At 45.5% G+C, this 27,535-nt stretch overlaps 1 protein-coding gene across 2 annotated transcripts in view; it reads left to right on the forward strand.

Moving 5' to 3' along the window:
* Positions 1 to 2,073: 2,073 nt before the first annotated feature.
* Positions 2,074 to 27,535, forward strand: part of LOXL2 (lysyl oxidase like 2) — a 92,521-nt gene continuing 67,059 nt past the window's right edge. For both annotated transcript variants that reach the window (XM_033135507.1, XM_033135508.1), the window contains exon 1: positions 2,074 to 2,230. The gene's annotated coding sequence lies outside the window, so the exon portion shown is untranslated. The remainder of the gene's footprint in view (positions 2,231 to 27,535) is intronic.

Genomic DNA, 27,535 nt, shown 5'->3' on the forward strand with positions numbered 1-27,535 from the left:
TCAAGGTCGTCCCTCACCCCCAGGTTGGGGAGGACTTGGAGCCCTCGCCCTGCTGAGAGGGCACACGTTGTGGGGCCGGTGCACAGCCCTGGCGAATGACTGTGGACTATGGGGAATTGCCTTCCATCCCTGATTTGAAGGACTGCTTGACTGTTTGCTTGGGAACGTACCACCATGCAGTGGAACCGGTGGATGTTTGCTTCCTGTGTAAGCACCTTGGTTGTGAGCCATTATTGTTCCAGAAAGACTGGTGGTGCCCTGAGAACCCTGGCTGTACCCAGGAAGTCTAACTGTGCCCAGAAAGACTGGCGGTACGCTGAGAAACCCTGGCTGTGCCCAGGAAGACTGGTTGTGCCCAGAAAGACTGGCAGTACCCTGAGAAACCCTGGCTGTGCCCAGGAAGACTGGCCATTCCCTGAGAAACCCTGGCTGTGCCCAGAAAGACTGGTGGTACCCTGAGAAACCCTGGCTGTGCTCAGGAAGTCTGGCTGTGCCCAGAGAGAGACTGTGGTAGTGCCCTGAGAGCCCTGGCTGTGCCCAGAGAGCCTGGCCGTGTCCAGGATATTGCATTCACCTCCAGGCTCCTCGCACAGGGCCCCTCGCGGAAGATGCTTGTCGCGTAGATTGTGAGGCGAGACCCTGGAGAGGAAGAATGTGGGGACAGCCAGGAGTGCAGTTTCCAGGCTCTCAGCCTCACGTGGAAAGGTGCTGGCTCAGGTAGTAAATGGCCATCAACTGTGATTGGATGGCCATCAGCTGTGGCTAGTTGGCCATCAGCTGTAACCAGTGAGCCATTGGCCCCTAATATAACTGCTGTGGCTACACTAGCAGATGATGGTGGCTGGCAAGTGCGGATTGCAGTTAGCACTGCAGATTGCAGTTAACAAGTGAGGTTGGTTAGCAGAAAAGGGAACGGCAGGTTGCGGAGTGTGGGGCTCCTGCTTCCTGTGTCTCCAACACAGCCACCAGCGAGACTATCATGGTATGACTCCCCTCTCCATGGCTCTGTTGGGGTTCCTTTTTCGTCTTGCCATATCCTGCGTTCTTGTGAGGGGAGCGGGAGTTGACACCCTGCGTGACAGGCTGACAATAAGAGTCATCACCTATCACCTCTGGTACTGTGGGTTTGCTAGAGAGGGAATGGAGTTAGAAGAGACGGCTGAGGAAGGAGTGGGAGGTGGAGGCAGACAGCATCTGTTAACAGTCCAGCTTCCGGGTTCTGTCTGCCCAGAGGCCCGCAGACTGGTCTCTTGTTTTACAGCTGTCTGCCTACCGCCTGGTTAAGTCTTATCCTTGTTTAAGGAGCCCTGAGAATCTGCACGGATGGCTTCCCCAACCTACATAACCACCTTACTCTGCCTCCAGTGTGAGCTTCTGAGCCGGGCATGGAACGTCCTTCTGCAGGATACACACCTCTTAGCTGTGTCCTGTTCAGTCCCCTGAGCACAAGTCTTGTTAATCCTGGTCCTGCTCTGTGGGGAAGAACCTTAGAGGTCACTGAATCCAAAGCCTTTAATTCACAAAGGAGACAACTGATCCTCAGAGCAGAGAGAGGTTTGGGGAAGGCCAGACATGTACTCTGCTGGGGGAAAAGGGGGCTGTTTGTTTCAGATTAGAAATCAGCTTTTCCCACAGAAGAGAAACCCAGGCGAGATGGATGAACGTTTCTAAACTCCCTTCATCAGTTTTTGTTGAGCGTCTACTATGTGCCACGCAATGCTGGGATCTCTGAATAGGAGATGGATTTGGCTCGCACCCTAAAACTGGTGGAGAAAGACATCGAAGGGTTAAATTCAGGGAGCGATATAGAGGTGGAGGGTAGAGGAAGCCTCGAGAGGAAAAGCCCTCTCCTAGCTTCTCAGGCTCCTGAAACTTGGGCGTGAAGAGCCTGAAAGGGCTGCCCCGCTGGCGCGCAGCCTCCCGGCACAGCCCGCTCTGACCCCGGGAGTGGGCGTTCTCGAATTACAACAAAAGGAGCTGGGGGCCGGGCCTGTGCGGTGGCCGCCTTCAGGGAAGGGGGTGGGCCCGGGGAGGGGTTTGCCGTCTGACTCCCGTTAAAAGTACCGGGAAAAAGAGTAAAGGAGCGACTCCAGCCCGCGGCTTGCAGAACTCGGAGCTCTCTCTCCAAAGGCCCCTCTGCTCGGGAAAGGGGCTCCGCGGTGACGTGCGCGGAGAGGAGCCACCGTGGAAAGCTGGACCCCGTCAAGCCAGGGCTGACCCCTGCTGCCAAGTAAGAGAGCTTCCTGCAGCCCCTAGTCCCCGCAGGGTTCGGGGGGAAGCGGGAGTGGCCCCGCGAAGTCTCCAGATTCCACTCCGCGCGAGGACGTCTCTCGGTGCTTGAGATTCCCAGACTTAGGCAACGGGGACACACAGCGAAGCAGAGATGCGGTGACGTGCAGGCTAACGGGCCGCTTTCCTACTTGGGCGGACCCATCCAGCCCCACCTCACAGGGGCCCCCGCAAAGCGCTGCAGCTGGAGCGCCCTGGGGCGCGGGGTGCTCGCTCGATTCCTTGCTCAGCAGGGGAGCCTGCAAACAGGCAGCACAGAGCCAGTCGAGGCGCGGTGTGCGTTTGGTGCCTAGGGGGAGTGCAGCAAGGGGCCAGAGACACTGGGGCTGTGCTGGTGCCCGGACTTCTGGCTTTTGGGGAAGGAGAGCGCGCGGGGTCGCAGGGCGCACTGAGGTGCTTTGAAGCGGGGTTGAGGTGGAGGCCCCTGGGGTTGCGCCTGGGAGCTCCAGCGCCCACTGCCTGGAATTGGGTTTTCTCCTCAGCTGAGCGCGGAAGCGCCCTGAGTCCTGTGAGAGGAGAGGTGCGGTCCACACGCCAGGTATTCACTCTCGGGTTGCTTTTGCTGGTCCGGGAACCAGGGAGCCTTTCCTGCCGTTACTACAGAAAGGCCCTGGAGTAAAAACCAGCACAAGCGAACCTACAGGTCGCGCGTGCAGGATCGCCGAGCGGTAGAGCTAATCCTAGTCCTGCGCTATACTCCCGTGGTCCTCGGTGCTTGCAACTTTAACGCAGGCGCTTTGGCCACTGCGCTCGGTCCCCACCCTCTCCAAAAATCTGGGAGCCCTCTGGTGTAGCTGCCTGCCTGCGGTGTCGCTGCAAATCAGCGCCGAAATAGAAATGATTGGAAGAAATAAGCGAGATTCTTATCTCTCCATCATCCCCCACCCCAGTAAATACCTGCCTTGGGTGAGGGGACAAGGCAGAACACGGCGTGGGGAGGGGGCTGAACTACTCATGTCTAGGAAACCCCAAGCCCTGATTAGAGGAGAGAGATGCGTGAAAGCCAGAAAGGTGCCCCAGATAAATAACATCCTCTAAAACTTTGGAACTGCGGAGATCAGTCCAATGTTTCTTTTAGCAGAAGAGGAAAAGTGCTGAAGCTCAAGGCCATTCGGTTAGTCAGTGTGGGTCTCGAACCCATATCCCGTACACCACTGCTAGCCTGTCTGTCCTGGAACCCCCGAAGCCCATTTGTCACTCTTGGTGGAATTATTTACTTTTTTATGGTGTATTGTGTACTTACTGGTGAGGGATAGGACTTAGGAGGAAGACGAGGTGTTTCCCTGGTCAGTCAGTTCCCAGATGAATGACTGGACTCACAGGATGCTGCCTTAGCTAAATTATTCATCTCTCTCCACCCCACCCCTTGTCCTCTTCACCTTCCTGGCTCCTAGTATCTGTTCCTGGAATGACCAACAAAAAGCCATGGTAAAGTGTGTGCACCCCATGGCCTAAAGAGATCCAGTCTCAGTGGTGTGTGTGTGTACGCATGCACATGCATCTGTTTGTCTCTCTGTGACTTTGGGTTAAAAAGTGACTTGTTCTAAGGTCATTTAGCCATTAAGTGGCAAAGCGGAATATGAAACTTAGGTCTGAAGACAAAGTATGCATTTGACATTTACAGGTTGGCTGACATTTTGATACAGGACAGGCAGGAAAGTCTGTGATGTCATTTCCATCTGCCTCCTTTATAGCTGGGGTCCTTGCCTGGCCCCTCCCTACCTTCTCCGGAGTCCTTGCGCTCTGACCACTGTAGGGCCAGTGTGGAAGGGCCTTGTGAAGGAAAAAGATTTTCTGTGCTCTAGAGATGACAATCAGTGAAGGTTTCTAAGAAAATTCTGTTCCAGAATGTTCTGCATCATTTATTTAAAAATTATTCTGAAAAAATGTCAAATATGCACAATAGTAGAGAGAAGGCCCCCATATACTCCTCACCCAAATTCAACAGTTATCAATATTTTGCCTCACTGCTTCATCTATTTTTTTCGCTGTTTTCACTAAAGTATTTTAAAGCAAACCGCAGACATCAAGTCATTTCATCCCTATGTGTGATTTCAGTGTGATCTCAAAAAACATTAAATAACCATTATGCCGGTATTATACCTGAGAAAATTAACAATAATTCTTTGGTATCATCTAATACCCAGTCCATATTCAAAATTTCCCCAAAATGTCTTTTTACGATTGCTCTGAGTTCTGTTGATTTGTTTAATTTCTGTTCATATTGTATGTTTTTCCTTATTTGAGTCTTATAATAATATCCCACTAAAGAGTGAGATGGGTATTATTGAATTCATTTTACAGTTGAGTTAACTGGCAAACAGATAAGCTGTCCAGATGGCACAGCTGGCGATCAGTGAAGCCAGAACCTGCCCCAGCCTCCCCACCCCTGGGCAGCAGTGGTTCCGTTCTCAGTGCTGCTCAGGGAATATCAGCTATTCTCTGAAGCATTCATTCTGGCTCTGGCTTCATCCTGGGCTTATCACTTCCTATACACCTGTATCAGAAATCCCTGTGTAAATATTTAGTAACTGGCCATTTGGTGCTGGAGATGAATTGGCTGCAAAATCAGGAAGCCTGGGTTTATTTGTAAAACTGTACAAAAGCAATTTACATCTCGGCAGCTTAGATGGCCCTGTGAACTAGAAGGTGTCATCTTTCCCCATCCTTTGGCTCCTGGGTCTGAAAGGAGGAGGAGTGAAATGACTGCAGCTGGAATTCCTGGAAGAGACAAATGCCCCAGAAAGAAATCTCACTGAGGACAATTACACCTCACTGGTCGTCACTCGAGGATTTGGTCAGCTGGAATCTTTAGTTGGAGGCTCCTAAATTCCGTGACAGAGAAGAGGCTTCCCTCTGCAGTCCTTCACTTATGGACAACTTTGTTCTGCCTTTGTCTGGTGAGGATAGAGAACACCAGAATTTTTACTTTTAGCATTTTCATTCACCTTGAAATGGGGTGATAAAGAAATCATTTTTACATCTTATTAATGAGGCTCCTGAGTTGGAATTCTTCCTTGGCTGGCTGTGTGGGAAGATGGAATCTCTTATTTCTTAACTCCTAGATTTTCTGCTCTTACGTTCATTGCCCTGAAATAGACATGGAAGGAACAGACCTTCCATAAAACAACCAGTTAAAGGAGAGAGAGACTGGTTGCTCCAATCCCATTATTTAACTATAAAACTCAAAAGGGGCAAAGCATTAACCTTAAACTACACTGTCTTCTGGCGACCACACATTCTGTTCCCCCTTAACTAACAGGCTGTCTCCATGGGGGTAGAATTTCTAGGCGATTCCACATCAGCAGCTGCAGTGGCTTCCTTTTTCTTTAACACTTTAGAAGCACTAGGAGGTAAAGTTCCCCTCATCTGGGGCTGCCTGGGCTCAAAAGAACAGCTTGTCATTACTCGGAGAAAGTCTTTTGTGGTCAGTCTGCATGGCAGAGTCACACAGACCCACCTGCGCTCTGGACCCTGGGTGGTCCATGAAGCCTCAGATAAAGTGGCTAATGCGTGCCCTGCTACAGGCCACAGAACCAGCAGCGTTGGTGATTGTGGGCCAGAAAGGCAGAGCCAAGCAGAGGTCCAAGAGATGCATCCACGGCAAGGCACTGCTTATCTTTTAAGTCTCCAGCCTTGTCTAGGTTGAAGCGAGGCTTTAGACATTCTTATCTGAGTAATTCCAGCTGTACTCCTGCTGGAAAGCATGGCGTGTGTGTGGCAAGGAACACAACCTGGCCAGGAGTGCTGGCCAGTCTTCCCCGGACACCTGTATCAGAGAAGTCTTTCGGCTCCAGGACCACCCTTTCAGAATAACCACTTGTCTGAGGGTGACAAAGCCTGACGGTGGCGGTTTAGATAAGATTTCCGTACAGAGTTTTAAAAACTCGTTTGCACTTCCCCTGGCAGAAACAATCCACCTGGGCAAGTTGTGTGTGTGGTAAGTTCTGGGTGGAGAGTGGTAACTAACTCAACAGAAAATGAGGATGTGATTGGGATAACAGATAATCAGTTCTTCTTGCCCAAGGTGTTTTGATCCCTTCACTGCAATACCTTTAACATTATTATATGTGAAAGGGGACTCGTTTTCTTGTTCAGGTTTCTCATTGTCGATGTCTCGGTCAGATAAGCAGACACACTTGGCCACGTGGATGTCCCGTGGCAGCAGTTCCTGTTTGTCCCCATTGATGAGTTGCCTACATAATGCTAAGAGTATGTTCTGAGGAGATGATGTCGCTTCTCTATAAAGCATACACTGGAGAAGATAACTTACTCAGTGACTTGTGAACAGCTTCATTTGTTCAGATAGTATCTTTAAACTGTCCTTCTTGAACTTGGATCCATGGACTTCCCCCACCCCCAGCCTTATCCTGGGAACCATTGAGGTCCCGGCATAAACAGCAAAGCTTTCCAGAGTGCCTGCATGACTCAGATCTAGGGGGGAAAGAAGAAAAAAAGATACTGTTCTAAATATTTTTCTGAAGCTTTTTAAAACCAATACAAATATAAATTTGAGTAAAAATTTTAAAGTAAACTCTTCCTCCCTCCCCCTCACCAAAGAATAGCATACATAGATTAACGGCACCAATCCTAAGCAACACCTGGGCAAAATTTGTTTTTGTTTTTATTGTGGTAAAATATATATAACATAAAACTCGCCATTTTTACCATTTTTAAACATACAGTTCGGTGACATTACATACATTCACATTGTTGTGCAACCATCACTACCATCCATCTCCAGAACTTTTTCATCTTCCAAAACTGGAACTCTATAGCCATTAAACACTAACTCCCCATTCCCCCGTCCTTCTCAGCCCCTGGAAACCACATTCTACTTTCTGTATCTATGGTTTGACTACTCTAGGTACCTCATATAAGTAGAATCATTCAGTATTTGTTCTTTTATGACTGGCTTATTTCACTTAACGTATTGTCTTCAAGGGTCATGCATGTTGTAGCATGTGTCAGAATCCCCTTCTATTCATCTGTCGATGGACCTTTCAGTTGTTTTTACCTTTCGTAATTGGGAATAATGCTGCTATGAACATGGATATCCAAACACCTGTTCTGGATGAACTTCTACAAAATGGACATACCCTTGTAACTACCACCTAGATCAAGAATAGAATAATACCCAGAGTGCATGGATTTAAAGGCAAAGCAGGAGATTTCAAACACATTTCATGCCTGCATGCGGCTGCTTTGACTACACCTCAGGGTCTTAGGATATTCATTTTCTTTACCATGAGGCATTTTGGAAGAGATGTTTGAAAAAACACAATTTAGAATCTGGAAGGCCACAAGATTAGTTGGGAGATTTAAGCCACCTTTTTCCCTAAACCATCAAGGGAAGATAGTACAACATATTTGGGATTTGCAATTGTAGCTGTATTAGGACATCACCACTAAGTTTTGTTCTTGTTCGCTCTTCCTGGGCCAAGAGAGCTTGCACGTACCTGGAGAACTCCTGCTCTTTTGTCAGCTTCTGCTAGAGCATGAGTTTTAAGTCTTGGGTGAAACATTTGATGGCCCTATCCTGTCTTCCTGCCTTCCTTTCCTTCCTTCCTTCTTCTCTTCCCACCCGGTCCTCTCCCTCTTTTTAACCAAAATGACTTATTAGTGACTTTCTATGTACCAGACATTTGCCAGTCACTGTGGGAGACATCAAAATGAATGACATGATATTTGACATGTGTATTGAAAAATACATCACCAGTCAAGAATAATATTCTGCGTCAACTATAATTTTTTAAAAAAGAATCTCTGGGTGGTGAACACACAATGTGATTTATAGATGATGTAATTCAGAATTATATACCTGAAATCTATGTAACTTTACTAACAATTGTCACCCCAATAAACTTTAATTAAAAAAAAAAAAAGAAGAAGAAGAAGAATATTCTATGCCTGGCAATCAACCCCATGGTGCTTGCCTAGTGCCAACAGCCGCCTGGAGCATAGACAAAGAATTTGTGGAGTTGCACTGGTTGTAATGCCAGAAGAGAGGAAGACTATCCATCAGGTTGTCTGCATGCCCCTGCGCGAATTGTAAGAATCGTTTTTAACAATACTTTTAAGCTTCCTTGAATTCAGGTGCTCTGTCAGAGAGCACTCTGCTAAACATAATGTTTAGGGACCATTTTAATGATTAAGAAGAAAAAAACTAAAGTTTCGACGTCTGTGAAGCCCTGTGGGGTCTCTCGGCATTCTTAATTTTCTTAAATTGATATTCCCCACGTGCATTTCCTTCCCCGCAGCTCTCCAAGCCATGCCCGCCTCTCCACCCAACCACCAACCCCTACATCATCTGTTATGACAAAGGCATGATGTTGACCCAGTGTCATCCGTTGCTTGGAGTTGCAGGTTTCCTAAATGGCCTCCTTTCCCTTGGTCTTAACCCATAAGAAACCATCCTTTATGCGATAGCCACTGTGATCTTTCTAGAGCAGGGATTGGTAAACTTTTTTCTCTAAGGGCCAGATAGCAAATATTTTAGACTTTATGGTCCATACAGCCTGTGTGGCAGCTGGTCAACTCTGCTGTTTTAGTGGGAAAGCAGCCATACATAAGTAGTAAAGAAATGAGCATAGCTGTGTTCCAATAAAACTTTATTTCCAAAAACTTTATTTACAGATTTGGCCCATGGACAGTAGTTTGATGACTGCTGCTCTAGATCACAGATCTGCCTCCATTACCCTCCTGCTTGCTTTTCATTGGCTCTTCATCCTCCAAAGAAAACGCGACATTTCTTAGCATGACATTCACATTTCCTCATGATCCTCTGCTTGCTTCTCCAACCTCACATCTTCTACTTCTCACCACAGCCACTCCCCAGCCCTTCCACTTTCCATCTTGTCATTGTGAACCACACAGACCTCCCTGAAATGATCCCCCCACCCTGCCCCACACCTACCTGTCACACTCAAACGTTCCTTCAAAATGTGCTTAGCTATCAACTGTCTAAAGGTTTCCCGGTTCCTCTTCCCCAGGTATAATCACTGCCTCCCAGTTCTAGTTCTGCATCTATTTCTGTCCTCTTATTGCTCTGTAAGTACACTGTGAGCCCCTTGAAGACAGAACCCATGTCAGATTCATCTTGCAATTCCCAGTGCCTAGTACAGTGCCTTAATAAGCAGATGCTTAATAAATAGATATTACTAAACCAAAGTGTCATTTAAGTCGGTTTTTTAAGAGCTTAATTGAGATATAATTCACATGCCATACAATTCACCCATTTAAAGTGTTCAAGTGAATGGATTTTAGTCTAGACACATGCAAACATCACCACAGTCAATTTTAGAACTTTTCATGACCACAAAGAGAAACTTGTATCCTTAGCCATCACCTCCTTTTCCTCCAACTTCCCATCCTCACTCTTAAACAGTCACTAGCCTACTTTCTGTCTGTTTATTGCCAATTCTGGATATTTCATATAAATTGAATCATATATGGTATTTTTGTCTGGCTTCTTTCACAACACATGTGTTATGACATATATACATACTTCATTCCTTTTTATAGCTAAATAATATTCCATTATGTGGATACACGGCATTTTGTTTATCCATTCATTGTTGCTGGACATTTGGGTTGTTTCCACCTGTTGACTATTATGGATAATGCTGCTACGAACATTTGTGTACAAGTTTTTCTTTGAACGTCTGTTTTGAGTTCTCTTGATTATTTAAGTACCGTGTTTCCCCCCAAAAAAGACCAGGTCTTAATATATTAAGTTTTGCTCCAAAAGACACATTAGGGCTTATGTTTAGGGGAGATCATCCTAAAAAATCATGCTAGGGCTTATTTTCCAGTTAGGTCTTATTTTCGGGGAAACACGGTAGGAGTGGAATTGCTTGGGTCATATGGTAATTCTATGTTTAACTCTTTGAGGAACTGCCAAACTGTTTTTCACAGTGGATACACCGTTTTACATACCCACCAGCAATGTAGGAGGGTTCCAGTTTCTCCACTTCTCTGTCAACACTTACTTTTTCTCCACACAAAAATAATTGTAGCCATCCTAGTGGGTGTGAAGTAGTATTTCATTTTGGTTTTGATTTGCATTTCCCCTAGTGACTAATGATATCGAACATCTTTTCATGTGCTTGTTGGCCATTCATATATCTTTTTTGAGGAAATGTCTATTCAAGTCCTATGTCCTCTTTTAAATGGGGTTGCTTGTGTTTTTCTTCTTGAGTTGTAAGTGTTTTTTTTTGTATATTCTAGATACTAGATCCTTATCAGATATACGATTTACAAATATTTTATTCCATTCTGTGGTTGTCTTTTCTCTTTCTTGATAATATCTCCTTTTTTTCTCAGTTCACCTCAAATTTACTAAACTTTTGTTCTGAGCCGAGCACAGGGGATCTAGAGATGTATTTGCCCTCTAGGGGGTTCACAGTCTTAGGAGGGAGACAGACATGCAAATACAGTACATACTTGATTAATATGCCCTTTGTGCTATCTACTGCTGCTGCCCTGGTTCTCGAAACATCTTGACAATTCCTTTTAATGCACAGAAGTTCTTAATTCTGATGAAATCCAATATACATATTTTCCATTTTGTTGCCTGTGTTTTTGCCTGTGTTGCCATTGCCAAACCCAAAGTCATGAAGATTTACTCCTGTGTTTCCTTCTAAGAGTTTCTTCTGAAAGTTCTAGCTTTTATATTTAGGTCTTGGATATGTATTGAATCAAGTTGGTGTAAATAGTGTGAGTCAGGGTCGAACTTCTTTTTTCCACAGGTGGCTATCTAGTTATTCCAGTGCTACCTTTTGCAAAGGCTGTTCTTTCCCCCATTGAATGGTCTTGGTACCCTTGTTCCAATCAATTGATCATAGATATATGAGTTTAGTACTGGCTTCTCAGGTCTAGTCCAATGATCGCTATGTCTGTTCTTGTGCAAGTACCACAGTCTTGATAACTGCTGCTTTGTAGTACCTTTTGAAATTGGGAAGTGTGAGTTCTCCCACTTCATTCTCCTTTCTCAGAATTGTCTTGGCTGTTCTGGGTCCCTTACAACTCCATATGAATTTGGAATCAGTTTGTCAATTTCCACATAAGGGTCAGTTGAAATTCTGATAGGGATTGTGATGACGCTGTAGATCAGTTTGTATTCTCATTTAACAATATTGAGTCTTCTAATCCATGAGCATGGGATGTTTTTACATTTATTTAGATCTTCTTTAATTTCTTTCAACAGTGTTTTGTAGTTTTCTGGATATAAACTTTGCATCTCTTTTGTTAAATTTATTCCTAAGTATTTTATTCTTTTTGATCCTATTATAAATGGAATTATTTTCTTAATTTCATTTTTGAAACAGCTATACATAATTTTTGTATATTGGTCTTATATCCTGCAACCTTGCTGGACTCTTTTATCAGTTCCCCCAGTCTTAGTAGATTCCTTAGAATTTTTTATTTGCTCATGTGAGTAGATTCTTCAACAAAGAATGGGTTGCTTGTGTTTTTCTTCTTGAGTTGTAAGTGTTTTTATATATTCTAGACACTAGATCCTTATCAGGTATATGATTTACAAATATTTTATCCCATTCTGTGGTTGTCTTTTCTCTTTCTTGATAGTATCTCTTTTTTTCTCAGTTCACCTCAAATTTATTGGACATTTATTCTACACAAAGAGTGGGAATTCAGGAAGTGGATATGTGGTGTCCTAGAACAGGGAATAACAGTAAGTCCGAAGGCACTAGAGTGGAAGCAAGTGTCTTCTGGGAACCATGTGCACTCAGGTCAGTGTGGCTAGAGCTCAGGGTTGCAGGTTGAAGCTAGTGTGTGTCAGGATAAAGAGAGTGGAGGCCAGTGGGAGTCATGCCATGCTTGGAGATGCAGTAAGAATATGAGAACCATTCTTAGAAGGAGGCCCAAAAAAGACTTATGATTGGCACCAATGACATTGACCAGGTTCAAAGGTAGCTGAGAAAGTATCTGCTTCCCTCAGTAAGCACAAGAACTTGTAGGTCTCTTGCTCTACTTACCACTGCTCTCTGGATGCTATTATCTGCAGGAATGATCGCCAGTGACACAGTACCAGCTGGCATTGTGCAGCCGAGCCTGGCCAGCCTTGGTGATGTGGCAGTTGGTGCCTGCTGCTATTACTCACTGGGTTTATGGAAGGGAGCCAGTGCTTCTATGGACAGCAGGATTCCAGATCATAGGCTCTTAACAAACTTTAGAACAGCACTCCTATCCCCTCTCCGGTGTAGCCAAACGTTTCCAGATAAGTCAGAGATGTGACTGTGGTCTCTGTACAAGCTGCTCCTTCCTTCACTGGGCCCTCTGGGTCTAGTTCTCATCGGAGCGGCTCAGGCCTGACGAATCGACTATTGGCCCAGGTTGCCTCTCTTGGATGGGAGCCTGGCCGGGAAGCTCCTGAAGACACAGAAGGTGTACAAAGCCAAGGGTGAATCCTTCTATGACTAGCGTGCCCTGAGGCATGAGGGCAGCTAAACAGGGAGGGCTTGAGGAAGACATCACTTAAGAACTGATCTCAGGAGATGCCTCCTTGGTCCCTTGAGGGGCCGTCTCTTAGTGACACTAATTTGTACATTCCCACCTGCCCAGGACTCCCGCCACCTCCCACCTGGTATCCTCTCCTTACCTGCACTGTCCAAGCCCCTCCTGATGTCAGTGTGTGTGCCTAGACCAACCCTCGGCACCCGCCACCTCCAAGACTGTGCATGCAGGCGGGCCCGTGCTAACTCCACTTCCTTCCCTGGAAACCAGACTTTTTGCAATGATTGGATTGCTTGCCAAGTGTACACGCCATTCTGACCCTGACTTCTGTTCTTCTCCCGCTGCCCGACTTTTATGGATTTTAGTATCTCCTTCAAAGTGGCACAGAAATTCAGACCAACTTGACTACGGACTGTTAGTTCTGGAAATCAGTGTATCTCTGGTGTGTGTGGGGGTGGGGTGGGTGGGAAGATGGTTAAAACTTGTCCCCCAAGTGGTGTGTTACGAGTGGTCAGTGGGTGAAGGGATGCCCCTCCAGCAATTTTTCCAGGTTGTCACGACTTTATAGTTATAATAGCTACCATTCATTGAAAATTGCTATGTTCCAGTCACTGTACTGGGCTCTTGATACTTCTTATGTAACCCACTAAGACCTTAAGACCCTTTCTTTTCCATTTAAAAGCCAGATTTTAATCTGAGCCCACTCTCAGATGCCAGCACCATGTTCTTTCAATTATTATATGTTATCCTGTAGTCAAACCATGTCTCTATTTATTTAGAGAATGGGGGTTGGGTAATTTGAACCCAGTAGGGCATCCACACCTCACTTCCTTTCCTCTGCCGCTACCGTGTTTCCCCGAAAATAAGACCTAGCTGGACCGTCAGCTCTAATGCGTCTTTTGGAGCAAAAATTAATATAAGACCCGGTCTTATTTTAAGATAATATAAGACAGGGTCTTATATAATATAATATAATATAACTCCAGGTATAATGTAATATAATATAATATAGTATAATATAATACCAGGTATAATAAATATAATACCAGGTAATATAATATAATATACCAGACCATGTCTTACATAACATAATATAATATAAGTCTGGGACTCATAGTAATTTTGCTCCAAAGGAGGCATTAGAGCCGATGGTCCGACTGCGTCCTATTTTCGGGGAAACACGGGTAACAGCACTGTCTTCAAGCAGCAGTACTGATTTGGGGTTTTCCCACGCCTGCCCTTTCTCTATGTGCTATGTGCTTTAGAGATCAGCAGTGTCTCTTACAGACACTACATATTTGGCTTTCTCTTTCTGATCCAATCCGAAAGTCTCCAGCAGGCACATTTTAAAGTGTTTGAAATTGTACCTTCAGCTTCCCCTGAAAACAACCTGGTCAACCATGAGATTCCATCCAGAGCTGGTGGTGGACTGTGGGGAACCCCCATTGGTCACAACAAATTATGCCTGACAAAGGCCTCTTTCTGGAGGCTGAAAAAAAAAGCTCAGCTTTGTAAGCCTCCTTTGCACCATTAAACTGTGCCCTGAATATTCCCGGTCTGTGGCCAGAAATAGATGGGACTGAGGTGGAATCTTTGGCCAGGGGCCAAATGGACCAGCCCTGGCCAAGCCTGGTGTCAAAGTCAGCATTCTTATCTGAGGTGGTTCAGAAGGGTCCTCTGTGACCCCCACCAGTTTCCCTGATTCTCTGAACATGCCTCATTCACCCAAGACAGCCTTCCTCCGCAAAGGAATGTGTTCCCTGTGAGTCCAGAGTCGCGCCGGACCACAGCTGGGGTGGCCTCTCCCAGTGTGTGCTGGGCCCTGAATGGGAACCATTCATCAATGCTGCTGGCCAAGCAGGAGTCCCCAGGGGCCTGTGGGGGAGGGTCTGTTGGAGGAGACAGCCCCCACCCCAGCCCTGACCCCAGAGCTCAATGCCGACATCTGGCAGAAACGTCAAGGGAAGCATTCCGCCTGGGTGGAAGATTCCAGCTGAGCCCTGCGCTCCACTGTTCAACAATGGAGCAAGTGCCCTTTGCACCGGGCGCCACTGCTCCTGGCTGGAGAGTGGCACGGCTGTTTCTGTGATGCGGCCTATCCGGTGCAGGCAAACCCGTTACCGGGAGCTCCAGCACACCGTGTGGAGCAAGTGAAGGAAGGAATGAATCATTTCCCTGCCCACCAGGGGCCTAAAGCCGCAGAGCTGTCAGCAGAGCTGGAGCCGGACGGACAAGGCCGGCTTTGGGAGAGTCCTATGCCCCAGATAGACGTGTCGGTGGGAATCGGGAGGGCGCACAGTTAAGAGGATCAGCTTGTGTAAGAACAGTGCTTTTCTTAAGTGCACGAAATACACTATGCACAAATAGTGTACGATTTTTATAATGTTCCCCGCCATCTGTGTGTGCCCTTGTTATTGAATAGGACTCGACTAGGACTCAGTTGGTCACATTGGGCATTTTTTGAGAGGGTGCCACAAAGTGAGGTGTCGTGATAAGAGGCCACAGTTTGTGACAGTGTTTAAGAATGCACTAGGGAAGTCAATAGCAAATTGGCTTTGCAAAAAAGATTGTTAGGCAAGTTCTACAACCCAGAATGCCTTTTTCACATGGATGATAAAGTGATTCAAATGGGATTGCTTTTGGGGGGAGGAAAAACATTTGAGTAAGCCCCAAGGAAATCTGGAGACTCAGAGATTTGGGGGGAGCAGGGCTTTCACATTCTTTCCGAGGTGGAATGAATCATCTGTCAAAATAGTAACCTAAGAAAGGGACTCTTGAAATCCCCATTTTACATTTTCTCCTTTTCCTTTTGGAATCCTGTTGGGTCAAAATTAAGTAAAGGATTTTCAAATATTCATCCATTTTTTGTACAATGCCACTCCTGGAATCATAGAAATCATTGTTTCTAGAATATACCAGAAAGTTCCTGGGGCAACATAAACTTCAAAGCTAAAGATGTCCTCCAATGAATCATGGTTGTCAGACAAGTAACGTTTCTCATGATCAACTGAGAAACTTGAGCAAGATCCAGGTTTAGAACCTTTCTCCCCCTCTGACCTTGCCCTCTGCCCCACCTCCTCAAAAGACCAGGAAGTACTGGTTGACTTAAGTCCTGCTTGAAAGTCTTATTTGCGGACGCTGCAGACTTCCTGGAGTCCACTCTCCCATTGAACTTGGCACAATTTAGTACCTACCTACCTAGTTTATACAGCACATATAAAGACACCTTTTTATTTAGGTAATTAACTTTTTCTCTAATATTGTATAGTCTTTGGAGCAAATGTTTGTTTCTAGTTTTCAAGTAAGTAGTTGCAAGAGAAGGATCCAGGAGGAACTACTTAGGTAGTTCCCAAATAACACTTGGGGAAATATGAAGGTCAAAATTAAACCCAACCAATTGCATAATGCAGCTTAGCATCTTGTAGTTGGCACTTGAAGAGCCTGACCCAAATCTAGCAGGCAGAACCTATTTGAACCAAAATGTTTTGCCTGATATTTTTTGACCACCTACTGTGGGTCAGGAACTTAAGAAACTTGATCTTTGATTTCTCTAACCGTCTTGAAAAGTAGGTATTTCCGGTTTTCTCTTGAAAAAGTTGCTTTTAAGTACATATCGTTTCCATTTTATAGATGAAATACTGAGACTTCAGAAAATCTGAGTGTGCCTGAGGTCACAGAGCTAATAAGTGGTAGAAATGGAATTTGAACCCCATTCTGTGTGACTTGAAGCCCCTGGTCCATGCTGCTTACTGGCACCAGAGAGACGGCAGCCTGTCCAGCCCGTTCTTGGTGGAGGGAGAATGTGCAGGCTGTTTGAGTAAGTCGCTGCATACAAAGGGTCTTCAGGGGCCGTGCAGAAGGTGGGCTGATGCTGTCTGATGTTTGTCAGGAATGCCTGGGACCTGGAGTCCCAGTAATCTGGAGGCATTCTTTCCCTATCTCTCCCAGATGGCCCCTGGGGTCACAGTGCCTCTTCGGCAAAGCTTAGACTGTTAACTGCGTGAATGTTGTATCCTCCAGTGGGTTGGATTGAATGTAAGAATGTCTTTAACTGCTTAGCCAAGAGCTGAGAAAATACTGAGAGAGATAATGGACCGCTTGCCGATAAAGCACAGTCACACTCTCTGGGTCGCACTGGTTCTTATTCATGTCCGTCACATACTGCGATCTTTGGGCGTCTTGCCTCGAACCCTCTGATGATGGCCCACTCCTGAGTGAAACTGTGAATCGTTAAAACCATCCATTGCCATCGTTCCTAGACTTCACTCGGGTGAGGTTTTCACAGAACAACCTCCTGGGGCATGTTCTTCTGTGTGCCTGGAGAGCGTTGGTGAAACCTGAGCTTGGTTTGGTATGCGTGAACCAGTAAGAGAGATGTTCTACTGACCCAGTTGGCTGTGGTCAGGGTAGAGGATGAGATTTCCACGAGGGGTGGTGATGCGAGCTCACTGGTGTAGTTTCTTCTTGGGCAGTCAATGGCCTTGGAGTTCACCTTCAAAGGTGACTGCTGAGAATAGATCTTCCTATTGTCTAAAGACTCTTCCAACTGGGTTGTCAGGCAGATGTCTCCACCAGGCTTTTTGATGTCGTTAGAGAAATACAGCTCTCTCACTGAGGACTGATAGGGCAGGTGTGGACAGGAGAAATGTGTCTTCCAATCCAAATATCATCCAATGTCCAGAAGGGTCAAGGGAGAATTTGCCATTGTATGATTAGGTACCAGGAAAGGTAAGAGACATACTGCACTCCTGTTTGGTTTTCTTTCTTTTGTTTTATTCAAATTAAAATTCAAGTTTTTCTTTGCTTTTGAGTTGAATCATTTGGTCCCAGTACATTCCTTAATGAAGCTCAAATCCTTTAACCCAAAGCACTGTTTTCAAGCCAGTGGTCCCTGGACAATGCTGAATATATCAAAGTGCGCTTGTCTCTGTGACAGAGATAAGATAAATAAAGGGATCAGCTCTGGTATCTGGCTGCCTGGGTACAAATTCCAGCCTGAACAATGTTTAGCTGTGTGCCTGTAGGAAAATCACGTAGCCTTTCTGTCCCTTGGATCTTCTTCAGGGAGATAGGGGTACCTGTGGTACCTCTCTCGGAGGGTGGCCTGGAGCTGTGCTGGCCAATATGCAGCCACCACCATATGGGCCACCGAACACTTGCAAGGTGCTCGTCCAAACGGAGATGCACTGTGAGTGTCAAGTCCACACTAGATTTCAAAGATATAGTCCAAGTAAAGAATGGAAAGTATCTCATTAATAATTTTACATTGATTACATATTGAAATGATAATATTTGGGATAGATTGGGTTCAATAAAATATATCATTTACATTAATGTCTCCTGTTTCCTTTTACCTTTTTAATGTGGCTACCAGAAAATTTTAAGTTACATATGTGGCTTGCATTATGTTTCTGTTGGGAAGTGCTGGTCTAGACTGGAGGATTAAATGAGTTCATACCTATAAAGCACTTCTCACATAGTGATTGATAAAGAATGAGTAATCAAAAAATATAGGGCTTTTCTTTTTGTAATCTAACATCCTCTTTAACACAATCCCACCTGCAGCGCCAGCCCATGTGGTGTCCAGGTTGCTGTATAAAAGCAGAGGTCATCCTTTTAGAACGGGTCGGGGGTGGGGTAAATGAATTCCTAGATTAGGCAGAGACTACGAAAGTCTGTATGTCTGCAGGTGGGGGGAACTACTGTGGAAGCGCTCACCACCGTCCCTGCATGATAACATTACCAGGCCTCCAAAGGTGAAGTACATTTACCTCTCAGCACCTTCTCATGTGCTATTATACTGAAAGGTGCAGCCTCTTGAGCTACCCCTTAAGCCTTCCTTCTGCCTTTCTGGGGCTGGCATCTATTTAGAAATGGCCTCAGGGAGGCAATGAATATGCTCGGGCTGCCTGGTACACTTGAAGGAGGAGCTGATGCACAAACCTTTTTGCCCAAGACACCTACGGGCGTTATTGGAGATAAGCCAAGAGGGCAGAAGTCGCTGGAGCAAGAGGAAGTGAATCTTGAGGAATCACTGTTCCCTGTGGGTCTGCCCTGTGAGCCCTGCAGATACATCTGCGGGTGCCTTGTTTCCCCTCTGAGTGTCAGCAGCGCTCGCTGCCTCAGGCCTTGAGGGGCCGTTAGGGCGTCAATGTCCAGCACCGTTTAGGGGTTCAGTCCTTTGAGGGCAAGCAGGTGTGCCCAGAGAGTTGACACATTTCCTAAGAATCAGCTGTGTTGGGTTGGGATCCTACCTCGCTCTGCCTCTCCCAGGTCCAACTCATAACCCAGGACTCTGCTGATTTGACGAGCCTGGGGAAGGTCCACCGATTCACGAAGAACCCTATTGCATTTACTTCGAACATTGCACAATACGTAAAATTCAACTATTTAGAATTCATATCTAGGAGTTCCTTGTCAGAGCATAAAAGTGCCCTGTCCTTAGAAAAATAATTTATTCCTTAATGTGTTAAATTTCTTAATACGATAAATTCATAAGGAATGAATTTATCAACTTGCTTTCCAATGCAATGAGGTCAGAGGAAACAGGCAATTTGGGTAAGGTGTGAAGATTTGAATAGGAATTTATTTTTGTTCATTCAATAAATATTTGTTGAGTACCTAAATACAAGGCTCAGAGCTGCACAATCAAGGGTGCTGAGCTGGTACCGTGTTTCCCCGAAAATAAGACCTAGCCAGACCATCAGCTCTAATGCGTCTTTTGGAGCAAAAATTAATATAAGACTCGGTCTTATATTATACCTGGTCTTATATTATATAAGACCCGGTCTTATAGTAAAATAAGACCGGGTCTTATATTAATTTTTGCTCTAAAAGACGCATTAGAGCTGATGATCCGGCTAGGTCTTATTTTCGGGGAAACACAGTAGCAAGGAAAGAAGAAAATGAATGTGAATGAACCTATGCTGTGTGCTGGGAATTTTCATGTGTTTTCTCATTTAATTAACATACACACACACATACACACACACCTGTGAGGAAGTTTATTTCCATCACCAGAAGAGGAAATCCAGGCTCTGAAAGTAAATTGCCCAAATCTGCAGAGCTTGGAAGTGGTGAAGGCAGGATTCAGACCCTTGTGTTCTGATTCCAGGATGCCCAACACTGTCTCTCCAGGGAACAAATCTGTGCCAGGAGGCAACAGGACACACGCGATGGAAGATGAGGGAGCCAAAGCCCCCTCCATCCACTTCATTTTAGTACCCCTTGACCTATGGTGGTAGAGTATAGCCTGTTTTCAAAGCACCATGGAGAGTCATATTGAGTATCAGATGGCCATCAGATCAGATGAGCCTGACGGAGGTGGGTGGAGCAGCCCTGCAGAAGCCAGGCCCACAGCAAACACCCACACGGGAGGAGAGGACATGGAGCACGTGTTGGGGTGGCTTAGCAGCAGAGTATCACTGGCCATAGTGAGAGACCCATGGAGGCTGCATTACTGAGATCTAGCAGCAGAATCAGGACCACTGATATCAGGCCAGGGTACAGAGAGGGCAGGATTCAGCCCTGATAAAAACTGAGCACAGCCAGGCAAGGGACGTAAGTCAACCCATCACAATGGCTTTGTCACCTAGGACTTTTAGGACTTCAGGGGAGTCCTAAAATCTTAAAATCAGAGCGTCTTAAAGTTGTTCATCCAGTGTCTAGGATGACAGATGTCCAGGAGGCATGCTGCCACTCCCCTCTCAGTCCCATGGCAGTCATCAGGAGTCTGTGCCAGCACTCTTGCCCCTTGGGTCTTGATGCTGCTTATCACCATAGATAACCACTAGCAGCCTGGTTGAATCGGACATACAAGTTGACATCTGTTTGCTTTCCTTGTCATAGCCCACCCTTTTCGTGACACAGATGAGGAACTGGAAGCTGGGAGTGGCAGGAACTTGCAAAGACTCCGGAAGAGGCTGTGAGCCTGAACTCTTGTCATGGTCCCTGGCTGTATCTTGGGGGCCAGCACGATGCTTCCAGGTCCCCTGCAAGCTGACCTCAGCCAGGAACTGAGAGCCTGGCTGAGAGACAAAAGGAGGACAGATAGGGACAGACAGAGGAAGCCTGATATAGGAGATAGAACTGGAAGCCAGGATACCCAAGAGCAGGGCTCTTCCAAATCCTAACTACTGATCATAGGCTAATCCATTAACCTCTTTGTCCCCATTTCTTTTATCTGTAAAGTGAAATGAGATGAACTTGCTGACTCTGAATTCCAGTCCTTCTCTGGAGGTCTGCCCATCCATCCTTCTTTTCCAGGAAAACACTGTCTTCCAAACACCATCTCTCTCCTGTCCCTGCTCTGATCGCTTATTTTCACATCTAGTGCTTTCATCACATCTTTTGCTCTAAGCCAGACTGCTCCACTTTCTCTTTTCCCAATACTCCTTCCCAGTCCTGCTCCAGGCCATCTGCTCCTCAGCCTCTCCCGACCTTTGTCTTAAAGAGGGAAGAGTCCTGGATTTGGAAACGGGGGAATATAAATTATATTTCCTGCTCTTCCTCTCTTAGTCATGTGACTCTGGACATGGCCCTTCCCCTTTCAAATGGCCCTGCACAGTCTCATATACTCATAACTCTTAACAGTCCCAGAGTCTGGGCCCAACTTGAGTCAATTCTTAAAACTCGAGTAAATTCTTTTCTTGTAATTTTCCAATTCCAGATAGAGTGATAGGACCTACCCAGGAGATAGACATTGGAGAAGAATGAGGACAGAATTTACATTCTATGACCTGAAAGGAACCAAATAAGGAATGGATCACAGGAACTAAGAGGTCATACAGACTGTCCCTCCTTTCTAGCAGAAAAAGAAGAGAGGGTATATTTTTCTGCATCCTAACCCTTATTTATCACCTTTTCCAGGAGGATAAATCCACAGAGGGAGCTTTTATTATTGAGGCTACCAAAATTCAGTCAACAACCTCTGCAACTGTTCAGTGAAAAACTGACTTCTTTCACCTGCTCTAATGGTCCTTTCTGGAAGAGGCATGTGTGTACAACAAGACATTATTCATAGTAATGGTAAAAAGCAGAGGGAGTGTTTCTTGTTTGACATTTGAATACAGCCCGTAACCCTTCTCTGAGTTCTCACAACTGAATTCACACAGGGCACCTGAGGGAGATCAAAGCATCCTGAATATGGTAAGGTTGGGATTGGGGAAGGCGGCTGGGGTCAAGGTGGGGCGCCCATCTCCTGGGGACAGGTGAGGATGAAATAATCAAGTTTCTTCTCCTCTGCTTTGCCACTGCTGTCATTAGCTGAACACATACTACCACAGGTTGGAATTGATGTGTCTGTTTCATAGAGAAAATCCTGAAGAAGAGGGAAATGAGTTTCTAGGGGTTGTAGAGCCAACGTAACTGAAATCTCAGAACTTCTGCCTGGGGCTCTGTTCCAGCTCTTTTGTGAGCTCTCTGTTGTTTGTAAATAAACTTGTAACTGTTATCCACCCTCAGCAGGGCCTGTGGTTTGCCTGGTCCCTGCGGCCCTCTCCCCCCGAATGAGAATGGGTCCACTTTGTACTCTTTTTATTGTCCAACCCTTTTTTAATAAGCGCTTGACATGTGCTAGGCTGGGAGCCCATTTGGGTCTCGGTTCATCAACAGCAGGCACCCCCTGCACGTGAGCAACGTGAGCAGCGAGGGAACATCCGCTCCCACGGTGCCTGGCACGGCCTGGCCGACCTCGGCCTGACCCGGCCTGGTTCGCGGAAGGCGCGAGAGAGGCAGCGGGATTCGGAGGCGGCTGCGGCGGGGCCGGGAAGCAGAGGCCGCGGAGTCGGCGGGGCGGTTCCCGCGCGGGGATCCTGGACACCCAAATGACCTGCGCGCCCCGCGCCCCGCGGGCTCACATGTGTCGCATGCCAGCTGCACGAGCCCACCACCCAACCACAGGACGACCCAGGGCCCCGGGTTGGTATGGACTGGGGCGTGCAGCTGGGTCCCCGCCCTCCGCAGCTGGACGTGACCTTCCACCACCTGTCCCCTCTGCTCCCCACCCCAGGGCTCAGTTCTAAGGAAGATCAGCAGGGTCCAGGGGCCGCCCAGGCTGCGAGCAGCCTGGTGAATCAGACAGCTGCAGCGGTGGCCACAAACAGAGGGACCACACTGCACTGACTCCCTACAGGCCCCCTATCCCAGCAGCAGCTGGGGTCTCAGGCCAAGGAGGGGCTGACCCCGAGCTCAAGTGCAGAAGCCAAACTGGTGCTTGCAGGGGAGCCGGCAAGGCCTCCCATCTGCAGGGGGTGGTAGAATGAAGGCCCCTGGGGGAAATGCCCTGCCTGACATTTTGCTCTCTGTCCACCTACTCGCTCTACTTTGGGCATTTGGCTTCTCGCTGAGCTTTTCCCTCCTGAAGGCATCCATGGGAAAACGAATTTTATAAAGCAGTAAGGAAAAGACAAACATTTAATAGAAAAAAGGTTAAAAAACATGAAAGAGAATTTCCAAAAAAAGAAATACAAGTGGCCAGTAAGCATGGGGGAATAAAAGCTCCATCTCACTAGTAACAGAAGAAATGCTAGTTAAAACAAAATATCCTTTTCAGCTTATCAGGTGGAGAAAAGTTTGAAAATATGGTCATAAGCTATGACCATGTTTGAAGATGTGAGGAAACCTACACCCTGCCGCTGACATGAATGTTGGCACAGTCTTTCTGGAGGACAGTTAATACAGTTTTGCGCACGTGCTTTCTTTTTACCAGCCCTTTGACTCAGCAATTTTCCTTTTAGGAATTTATCCCAACATTGTGGAAAGTTTTAGCTACAAAGATATTCATTCAACAATCTTTGTTGAAGCAGTAAACATTCAGTGATAAGATTATTCAATCTTATCTCCATGAGAAAATTCAGTGGTTAGATTATTCACTCTTATCTCCATAAGACTGAATACTGTCTAATGAAAATCTTGTAAAAGAATAGTCAATGAGGCATAACGTTTGCAATATTCTGTGAAACGTGAAAAGCAGTTTACAAAGCAGTGTATAGAAGATGATTCCAATTTTTAAAAGGAAGAAATAGGTATGTACAGAAAAAAGGGCTGGAAGAGATATACACCCCAGTGTTGTTAACCGTTACTTCTGACGATGAGATTGCAAATTAATTTCTTTCTTTTTACTTGTCGCATTCTCCACATTTTTATCACCAGCTTGTATAATTTTGGCAGCAAGGAACAACAACAAAAGCCCATAAAAGTTTATTTTTAAAAGAAGAGAGAAGCATCTGGGTCTCATCATTTCTAATTCCCCAGAGTAAGGAGGAGGAGAAGGCCCCACAAAAGAAGCAAAAAATCCAGGAGCACTTTTCTAGAAAAGCTTTAGGAGTTGAACACTGGCTATTCCCACAGAATCTGAGAAGATGGGTGGAGGAGCAGTTTAGAGATATGCAAATCCGGAGATGAAGATTTCTTTTAAAACATTGCAGGACCCCATATACTTTTCATTTCTTTCTGAAACATGAATAGATGATCTGGACGCTGCTGTAGCTCTCGTGTTACGGGGAATCTGTGCGTGTGTGTGGGGGGGGGTGGTAGGCAGATGCCGGACTGGGGTGAAGGTGCTAGGGGCAGTAGAGCACAGGGGTGAAGGACACAGCCCAGGTCAGCCGGCTGCCCTCTCCAGATCCTGACTTGCCACTTACCATCTGTGCAACCTTAGGCAATTTGCTAAACTTCTCTGTGCCTCGTTTGCCTCCTGAGAAGAATAATGGTGTTCATTAAGTGAATTAATATAGTAATAGATTTTTTTCCCTTTTATATCATTTCCAAAGATTTGTTTCCCTTTTATAGCATTTCTAAAGATTTGGATTTTCTAGTTATTCTTTTATGGTTTGTTTATAGCTTAATTCTAACATGTCGTCAGCCATCATGTGCTGTGTGATTACATTGAATGTGGTGAGACTTGCTTCATGACTCAAATTAGGGTCCATATGGGTAAATCTAGCATGTGGACTTGAAGTGACTCTGTCTTCTGTAGTTGGGTACAGTTGGTAGACTCTTGTCAATGAGTTCACGTTTGGTAATCATGTCATTCACGTCTTCAGTGCAAGAATTTTTTGTCTGCTGCTTCTATCAGTTACTGACCAAGGCAAGGGGTGTAGAATCTCCCACTATGATTACAGATTTCTCAAGTTTTTCCTGTTAGATCTGTCAATATTTCCACATATTGAGTCTATGTATACAAATTGAGAAGTCATATCTTCCTGATGGATTGACTCTTGCATCATCGTCAACTGTCCGTTTTTGTCTCCAGTAATGTTTCTTGTCTAAAGTTGACTTTATCTGACTTTGTATTTGGTTACTATGTGTGCATGGTATATCTTTTTCCTTCCTTTTACTTTAAACCTCTGTGTCTCCTGGAAGAAATAAAAAATAGTATTGTTTGGTTAAAACTTTTCTGACAATCTTTGTCTTTTCCTTAGAGTATTTATTTCATTTGGTGTAGTTATTGATAGAATCGGGTTTAAATCCACCATCTTACTATTTTTTCTGTTTGTGACAACTGTTGTATTACTTTCCCTCTGCTTTATTGCTTTAATTTTGGATTAATTCATATAATTCCATCATCATTTCCCCCACCTCCCTGTATTAAGCTATTTATTCTACTCCCTTATGGTGATTACCATAAAGATGACAACATGCCTCTATTAAACTTGCTAAAGTCTGATACAAAATAGTACTCTTACCACTTCCGCACATGCAAGAACCTTGAAACACTTTCATTTAACCCCCTCCTGCCTTTTGTGCTGTTGTTGCTATGTTTTTGTTTGTTTGTTTGTTTGTTTTATTGGGGAATATTGGGGAACAGTGTGTTTCTCCAGGGCCCGTCAGCTCCAAGTTGCTGTCCTTCAATCTAGTTGTGGAGGGCGCAGCTCAGCTCCAAGTCCAGTTGCCATTTTCAAGCTATAATTGCAGGGGGTGCAGCCCATCATCCCATGCAGGGATCGAACCAGCAACCTTGTTGTTGAGAGCTCGCAGTATAACCTACTGAACCATCCCGCCACCCCTTTTATTTCTTTTTTGTTGTTGTTGTTGCTATATTTTTAATGATACATATATTTTAAACCCCGAAAGCCATTCTTATTGTTTTACAAGATTGATCTGCATTTAGATTTATCTACTCATAGATAGCTGCCCCTTCTGTACGCTTCATCCCTCCTGCACCTCCATACTATCCTGTAGGACTAGTTTTCCTTTGGCCTGAAGAATTACCTTTAGTATTTCCATCTTGTGGATTCTCTGATAACAAATTCTCTCCGCTTTTGTTTGTCTCAAATGTCCTTATTTTACCTTTATTCTCTCCAGCAGGTACCTAATTCCAGGTTAATTCTTATTTTTTTCATCCCTTTGAAAATGCCATGCTTTTATCCTCTTCATTTCCTTGTTTTTTGTTGAGAGTCCATCTGTTGGTCTTATTGTTGCTCCTTTGAAGGTAATGCCCATTTTATACTTTGGCTGCTTTTAAGATTTTCTATGTGTCTTGGATTTTCTGCAGCTGGATTTTGATGTGCCTGGGTGTAGTTTTCTATATAAACTATACAGCTTGAGTTGGTATCTTTCATCAATTTTGTATAATTCTTGGCCATTATCTCTTCAAATATTTCTTCCATACAGTCTCTTTCCTTTCCCCTGAAATTCCAATTATGTAGATGTTAGAGCTTTCTAACATGTAAAACATAACTCTGTGCCCTAACTTCTAGAGTTTAGCCCGTTAGCGACTCCCATCTGAAAGCCTGGGGTTGTTTAACAGGGCACTTCCTTCTTGGCAGGCTCTGAACCCCAGTTTTTGTCTCCTCAGTCCTGGGAGGCTGCTGAAAGCTTTGCTTTAGCCTGTTGTCTTGGAACTGGCAAATGCCATGAGGAGAAAAGCAGGCACAGAGGTTAGGTTCACCTCGCTCTCTGGATTCTTGGCTCTTGAGTCCTTGCTGCCTCGATAGCTTTCCAGTGTCTTCAAATATTTGCTTTTAGTATTTATCTCCCTTTGCCAGTTGTTCTCGGCAGGAAGGTTTATCTAATACAAGCTAGTCTGCCGTGGCCAGAGACATGTGGTACTGTGTGGAAATGACAAAGGGATGGCTTTTGCCCCTGGGGCTGAGGGTCTGGTAGAGCCTGACATGACAACAGTGTAAAGCACATGAAAAACACTACCTTTAAGGGAATGAGACAAGACATTCATTATTCTGATGAGGAAGGTATGAGGTTTCCTTGAAGAATGGAAAGGATTGTGACATATGCTATTTGAAGGGAAGGGAAGAAGTGGGAATCGAGGCACACGGCTCTACGTATGTGGAAAAACTTAAACCAAGTATAGGCTGTATGATGGGACAGGTCACGTGTGAAGGGCAAGAATGAAGGCAGGGAGAGAAGTCATTGGAACTGAAGCTAGGAAATCAACATATGTGCCAAGTTGAAAGGTGTCTCTGTCCCAGGTGGAATGTGGACATTTTGACATGTGATGGTGGATCGTTGAAGTTTTGACAGCTTGGGAGTGACTAGTTCCAGCTTCACCTGCACGGACTGCAACCTCCAGTGAAGTCCTTAGCCCTCTCTGGTTCCTAATTTTCTCCCTTGTAGAATAAGAGTCGTAATCTCTGCCTCTTCCACGCACCGACATCTGGAGGTTCTAGGGAGGCGCGGATGCGCTTGTGCATGCAAATGTGCTTTGATAGGAACGAAGTTTGGTCAAGATAGAAGAGGGATGACAAGTGCTCTTCAGAGCCAGTTATTGGTTTGCCAGGCTGTGGCCCGAAGGGGGCTATTTCAGGAATCC

This window comes from Rhinolophus ferrumequinum, chromosome 18, assembly GCF_004115265.2.
Source record: "Rhinolophus ferrumequinum isolate MPI-CBG mRhiFer1 chromosome 18, mRhiFer1_v1.p, whole genome shotgun sequence".
Taxonomy (NCBI): Eukaryota; Metazoa; Chordata; class Mammalia; order Chiroptera; family Rhinolophidae; genus Rhinolophus; species Rhinolophus ferrumequinum.